General features: G+C 41.8%; 1 non-coding gene across 1 annotated transcript; it reads left to right on the top strand.

Annotated features, from left to right (window-relative positions):
* The first annotated feature begins 579 nt into the window (after positions 1–579).
* On the top strand, positions 580–652 carry TRNAK-UUU. Its single transcript has one exon. It is a non-coding gene; the product is annotated as a tRNA-Lys (tRNA).
* The last annotated feature ends 6561 nt before the right edge of the window (positions 653–7213 follow it).

Raw genomic sequence — 7213 nt, 5'->3', positions numbered from 1 at the left:
CTTCACAAGCCTTCGCGGGTTAGGCAGAAGTCTTCTTTGGTAGGACGAAATTTGACAAAGAAAGGAGAGTGCTCGACCAGAATAACGACCAACAAAGACCCTAATTACATATAGCTCCTCCCCTTCCCTGATTTAACGCTTTAAGAACCGGATGGTGGCTAAAAAGAAAGACGACCTCACTTTATCGTAGATGGTGTCAGTGAGAGCCACTTTAGTATCCCCCGTTGACCTTCTTTTGTTGATAGAATCTTCAATGAGTAGAAAGAAGCAACCTGACTAATAAAGGTGCTTGTTGAGTAAGGCCGGCTTTTGAGCCCAAGCCCCTTGTTTGTATAGGTTGGGTGCTTGAGTGCATATTTCTCATATGGACTGAGAAAGGCTTTCCTTGAGTTTGAAATCAATAAGGGGTTAGCGAGGCCGTTTTCTTGCGGGAGTGCTAACGCGCACCCTTACGTTTTCTTCGCTTGCTCTGTAGTACGAGCCTCATACGGAGCCCGCACCCCTTGAATATGATGAGAAGAAGAGGGGTCGCCCTCTTTTCTTTTCTGCATCAATCCTCCCACCTATTTTTCTTTTTGGGGGTGTGTAGCTCAGCTGGTAGAGCATTGGGCTTTTAACTTAATGGTCGCAGGTTCAAGTCCTGCTATACCCAAACCTACCTTACACGAGACTCTTTTTAAGGATGCGTAGTAGCGTTCAAAGATCACTCTTTGGCCTTTAGATTCACTTCTCTATTTGGGCCAGATCTTAGCAGATGAATAGTTGTTAGAGTAGAAAGGCACCGAAGGTGATAGAAAAAAGCAAATCTTCATCCTATCCCTTTGTCCTCAAGCTCGAACTCATAATAGTTTACGGGAAAGACGGTCGATCATGTAGTTAACAACCAGTATTTACAACAATTTCACCTTTCGAATGTAAATAACCAACCCTAATCCTCAATGGTATACTCCTCCTCCTTATCCTGTTAGAGTTTTGCCCAAATTCTGTTAATCTTTTTCCCCAAAATCCTCATCCTCAACTACAGAACCCCAACCATACTTTGGTCGAAACCTAACCAGATGGATAGACAGATTACTTAACCAAAACCTGATCGGGAGAGAGAGAAAAAGAAACGACTATCTTGTTCCATCGTTTTCTCCAGCAATCGGCTCCTAGTGAGAACGAAAATCCTGTTTGGTGCAAACTGAGATCTTGAAGCTAAGGCTAAGGCCCTTCCTAAAGCAGGGACGTAGTTTCTTGTTCAAATCCAAAGTCTTCAATCTCCTCCCGGGTTAAGGCTGTAGTTCCAAATCAGGAATCTTAAACAATTTAGCTTAATATAGCATAGCAGATAATCTGATTCAGCTTCAAAGAAGAAAGAAAGGGGCGGGGCATCTTTCGCTTTCCTTTTGGGTTGCGAGTGCATGCGTCCACCACGGTCAGGGCTTTCACAGGTACCTTGTACGTAGTTAAGGTTCATCTTTGTTTGGTCTTGCTTGATTCTAGACTAGACTGGAAATAACCCTATGATTGACCTAGCTCAAATTTGATGTTGATTTGGGCGGAGCGGGATAAAAGGTTTGGTTCAGGATACAAATGAGATAGATGTTCAGAATAAACTGGATATGCTGCTGAGGGAAATACTGCTGCGAGAGAGGGTGGTACAGAAAGAATTGAGTGATTCTCACCTAAGACTGAAAAGCGTTACGGTTGGGCTTCTTTAGAGGGAAGCAAGCGCGCCAAGCTAAGAACAAAACAATACTCGTCCACTTTTTCATCGACTTTTGGAAAAAAAAGGAGGATTTCAGCTACCTTCAGAAAACAGGGTCAACAATGAAAGAAAATCGTCAAAGGTATACATAGTAGGCAGGGAAGGAAGCACCATAAGCTACAAGCTCCCCATCAACCGCCTCGGTTCGAGGGTTTTTCCTTCAAGTCAGATCCACTCCTTTCATAAAACAAGGTCAAAATGATCGGCTCAATGAGTCGCCTTTGAGCGGTGCTTCTCTTGTCGACTCATAGAAACTCGAACCAATCTGTTTTCTTCCACTTTGAAGCATGTGACCGGCACCAGTGCTGCTGCAACGGCCATCAAGGCAACAAGTGGCGTCATCGGATTCAGACTTCTAGTTTAGGTGATTCGGGAGCAGATGCGTCTCTATCTTTGGATTTTGAGTTGGATACTGACTTCATATTCTACAGATTCCTCGGTGTTTGCGTATGCGTCTGTCGATGCGTCTTCGTATTCGGCTTTAGCTGAGACTGATCTTTCTCTAGATTCTTCTAATTCGGCATCTTCAAGAGTTTCAGTTGAACAGGCGCACTCACTGAAGGAAGCCTTCCAACCCGTAAGAGGCCTATTCCCATGGTTCGGATTGGGAAAGAGCGGGCACCGATCCTCTCTCTCTTTTAACCCTCCTTCGAAAGAGCTATTGCCGGGAATAGTAGGACAAAGACTCTCTTTTTCATATCTTCGGCCTCCAACTATCTTTCTTTAGCTAAGGACAAACCAAGCTAGAAATTAGAATAGAATTGAATAAAGTAATGAATGGTCGAGATCGATATCGCCGGGCTAGTGCGGCTCGAGGAGAAGATAGGCAGCTCGACTCCTCGAGGAAAGAGCTAACAAAGGCTTGACTGAAAGGGAAAGGGTAGGGGTTGGAAAGAAAATGGGATTCTAGTTCAAGCGCTAGAAAGAGGAAAGAAAGGATTGTACACCATCAAGTATCTAGTTGCAGGGGGGACTAATTTCTATAAGACCCAGGTAGATAAGTCAAGTTTCTCGAGGAGAAGAGGAGAGGGGCGATGAGACCAAATTTACAATGAAAGAAGGAGAGTTCATTCAATTAGAATAGGTTCAGACAATGGAATTGTGAGACCATAAAGAAAAGGTTCAGGGGCGAAGCCACGAGACCATAAAGAAGAGGTTCAAGGGCGCTTTGTTTTCGTTTTCTTAACGCCTCATTTCCCTTTTCCCGAAACACTAACGAAATCGTGGTTTCCTGAAGAATGTTAACTTCTATAATCCATAGAATAAAACAGCATCTTGGGTGAAGCAAAGAGCGGTTCGGTCAGAAGCATCTACCCTGCACTCAATCCAATAAGCAAGCACACAAGCAAGACGAATCGAATCTCTTTCTCTTTCAGTATTCAAAAATTAGGTAGGCAATCGGGCTAAAGCACATACATATAGAGAGGAGCAAAAGACAGACGTGCCAGTTAGATAAGAATTTCCAGGATCCGCCGGCGGTATTTGATTGATCTCGGTACGAATGACTTTCAGAAATTCTACCCCGAAGAATACATTCTAGTAACTTCGAACTTTATTGAATCAACTGTCTTGAATGCAAGCAAAGCCCCTTTTGAAAAAGAGCTAGAAATGGGTATTAAACAAAGGACATAGTGGAATAGGTAAAACCTCTTTTTTCGAGTGAAAGGCCTTATGTTATGAGGGTCAACCTCCTAACCAAGGGTAACTAAGTGCCAAACTCTCCTCTATAATAAGGGTGGGGTATCCGAATCGACTGATTCCGGATATCGTGATCTTGGATCCAGGTCAAGGTACTTTTTCTGATTCTGATTCTCTTGGGTATGATACCGAAGCTAAGTATAAGTAGATGAAAACAGCTTGACCAAGAGTTGCGTTAGCTGATTATTTAGCTAAGTCAGTAAAGCCGGAAAAGCCTTGCTTTAAAGGAGCTTGGGGTGAGACCCTTCTATTAAGGAGAGTTTAGTTTGGCAGATCGACTTATAGTTGCTTCGGATCTAGCATTTTTTGGGGATCAGAAAGAGAAAGGGTAAGACTACTCTCCTCTTTCAGTCTTTCCTGCCTTGAAGAACCAGATTTTTCGGATAGGAAGGGAATGAGGGCCGAACGAAGAAAGTATCTGTCTTCTTTTCCTTTTCTTTGTTTTGGTAATCACAAGAGTCGCTCCAGGGCCTGGAAAGCGTGAGCAAGTTCTCTTCTCTCGCTCTCGGTACAAACTTGGGACACCAAACAACCCTACTCTATCCCGCTGACATGAGGGAAGTGGAGTAAGCAGGGAAGTGCGCAAGAGCTATAGCTAGTCTCCTGGTTCTATTATCAGTGCGAGATAAAAAAGATATAGAATATATAAGTCCCCACCTTGTACTATAGAAGTAAGCTCACCAGCAAGGAGTAGTGAGGAATGAATTCCAACGGGAAAAAGAAAGGAAGGAAGGTTCTTTTAAGCCGTTGACAAACCGACTAATCCAGTATACCCAGCATAGTAAGCTAATCCTATAAGCAGACTTTGAGTTAGTAATCCAACCCTAAAACTAGGTTCTCTTCCTTAGTCTTGTATCCGTAAGCAGTAAATAAAGCAAAGATAGAATAAGGATGGTATAGGAATCCCCTCTCTAACGTTCTAACCTCTAAGCCAGTAATGAGTCAGCCAATGGGATAGAAAATCTCATAAGTCAAGTAATATCGTAAGCTGGGTTTTCTCTTTTTGAAAGTCCCACGAAAGAATCTAAATAAAGGGTCAGGGAATCCTAAATAAGCTCGAGTCAGCGTGGTAGTTATAGCGCTAGAGCAAGAGTCAGCGTGGGAGATCGATCTCACAAGCCTATATTTCAATATGACTGCTGCGAAGCACTGCAAAATCTAAGGAGGCTTTGATGGTAGCTAATTGAAGACCGAGACAATCTGAGCATCTGATGAATCCAATCCGTACAACCAGTAATTGACAAAGAAGTTCTTATTCGAAAGTCCCAGACTTGCCTACTTACTTCTGTCAATCAGTCAGACATGCCATGTTTAGGCTAATTATCCTATAGATCAATAACTATGAATAGAATAGTGTCTGAGCTAATAATCTCATTGGCTTAAATAGTCATGATCTTGCCACTATGTTAGTTGGATTTGTGAAAACATAACATCTTCTTCTTTTACCAGTTACCCGCTTTTGTAAAAAAAGTCCTAAGACTGGTAATGCAGCATGTAGAGAGATAAGCGGAGTCAGGGCCTAAAGACTGTTTGTTACCAATAGCAATAGTCAGTTTTAAAGAAGTTCCTTAACTCACTCATATCATTCTGCCTTAGGTCAAGGCTACATTTCTCTTGAAATGGAATGAACTTATTCTCAGGTAAAAAATGTATGACTTCTAGCTTCAAAAAGTTCTATAACATCTCTTCACATATAAAGGATGATGATGAGGCCTGGAATTCTGTACACTGCTTGAGTTGTGATTGAGAGAGTTCCTTAGAAAATGAAGACCACAGGGCGAGTTTCACTTTCACATCATGATCGAAAAGGCAAGTCAAAAAAAAGATTAGGTCTTATTCGTGGTGGAGTGCTTCAAAATCCATGGGGTTATGTTACGAATGAAGAGAGGGCTACTAGAATTGGAAAACCGGGGATGATGTAAACCATGTACGTTTGGATTACAATAGGTAAAGAGGGTAAGATATATATATATAGCTTGACTTCACTCTTTCGGTCTTATGTGGAGGATGTGGTTGTCCCATTTCGGTTTCTAACTCTTTCTCGTACAGGGCCTCTTTCTTTGGAGAGCTTAGTTTCCAATCCCCCTTCGTGAAGAGAAAAGGGATGTCCACTTCTAATAATGGGTGTTCTGAGACGATTTCGGCAATTACACCGCCCTAAGTGAGTCAGGCAACTTCTACATGCTTTTTGTCTCTCATATCAGACCTAATCTTCAGCTATGCGGGTAGCATGCCCACCCAAGGGAGAGTATGTTAGTATGGCGCTTCAACAAAGTCTTGTTCCGCTTGCCTTTACTCACCAAAGAAAAAAAGGGTTGTTCTCAGACTGAGAGTTCCTAGAAAGCATATCAAAGAACAATTTTGTGTAACCCCTTTCTTTTCAGGCTCGAGGCTCTGTCTGATCTTCCAAGAATATGTATGGTTCATTCTCTATTCACATTTAAATTATTAAATAGAAAGTGGTACCCTCATTTTATAAGACTACCTCAAGCCCCCTCGGTGGAATGATTTTGCTATGTTGATTCTTCAGAGAAGGGAGTAGATAACTCTTTCAAACAATGATGGTTCGGGTCCCCAAAAAGAAAGTCTCCATGAAAGGAAAGGGGAGGAACCCTCCTAGTTAGCAGGTGGGAATACTTTCCAAGGAAAGGGCAATGGAGGGGTGCCATTGAAACCATTTCTACCTTATAGCCTTTGAATGCTAGTACAATGAGTTTGATATAAAAGGAAGCCTTTCGATCTAGTATTCAGCCCGTCAGACTACATGGGAATCTTCCTAGGGGTTTCCAACACTCAATCCCCATGGAAAGCTCTTAGATTGCAAGGCTTCTTTGGTTCGTTATACGCTTTAGGGGAGTCCTTATTTGCCAGTATAGCTTAGCTTATTTAGTCAATGCCTATAGTCAATACAAATACAACTCTATCCCTCCTAGAAATTATGTACTAGGGAAGAAAGAGACTACAACAATTGGAACTATCTTGCCGGCAGAAGGAATAGGACTCCCGGGCAGATTAGGTACAAGCTCCCCAGTGCCAGAAAGAAGCAATGTATTGACAGACAGCAAGGATAACTAACTACATCTATCACTTCCACTTATAACCTTTCATCGAGAGCAAATGGCCTGAAAACTAGTTCCGGCACCAATAGAAAAAGAAGAAAGAGGCTTTCTTTTCTTTACTCTACCTGTCAAGCTCAGGGAATATCAGAAAAGGATTTCATTGACTTGATTGTAAAGGAATAGGGAATGTCGATTCTCCCTTCTCCCTATTTATTCACTGTAAACTCGAATTAAGCTTGATTTCCTCTTTCCTTCCTGATTCTGCTTTTCTTTTCTTTAATCTACCTTTCAAGTTCAGGTAATAAATAAAGTCAAAGGTTTAGGTTCATGAGCAAATATTTCTTTCATTTTCAAAGTCTTTCAAGCTTCATCAAAGGAAAGAAAAGAGAAGAGACCGAGTTCAACAAACACCCATTCTATTCCATGTTACCGAGTTCAATCAGTAATAGTCCGGCCAGGCAATGTAATTTCAGTTTACCTCATGTTTGAAGGAAATGGTTTAAGGTTGAGGCTTTTTCTTATGATTTAGAATTGTAAAGGAGACTCCTTCCTATTCATATTATCTAGAAAACTAGTATTCTATATGTATGGTCGGGAGAAGGTCTTAAATCAAACTATATGGAAGGAATAAATGCCTTATTTATTATTCCCATTCCCATTCTATGCAATTGGCTCGTAAGCACGAGAAATAGATGGCCTTAGGACA

Source organism: Cucurbita maxima, unplaced genomic scaffold, assembly GCF_002738345.1.
Source record: "Cucurbita maxima cultivar Rimu unplaced genomic scaffold, Cmax_1.0 Cma_Scf00062, whole genome shotgun sequence".
NCBI lineage: Eukaryota > Viridiplantae > Streptophyta > Magnoliopsida > Cucurbitales > Cucurbitaceae > Cucurbita > Cucurbita maxima.
The sequence above is the reverse complement of the archived record's forward strand: the minus strand, read 5'-3'. Positions and strand labels throughout refer to the sequence as shown.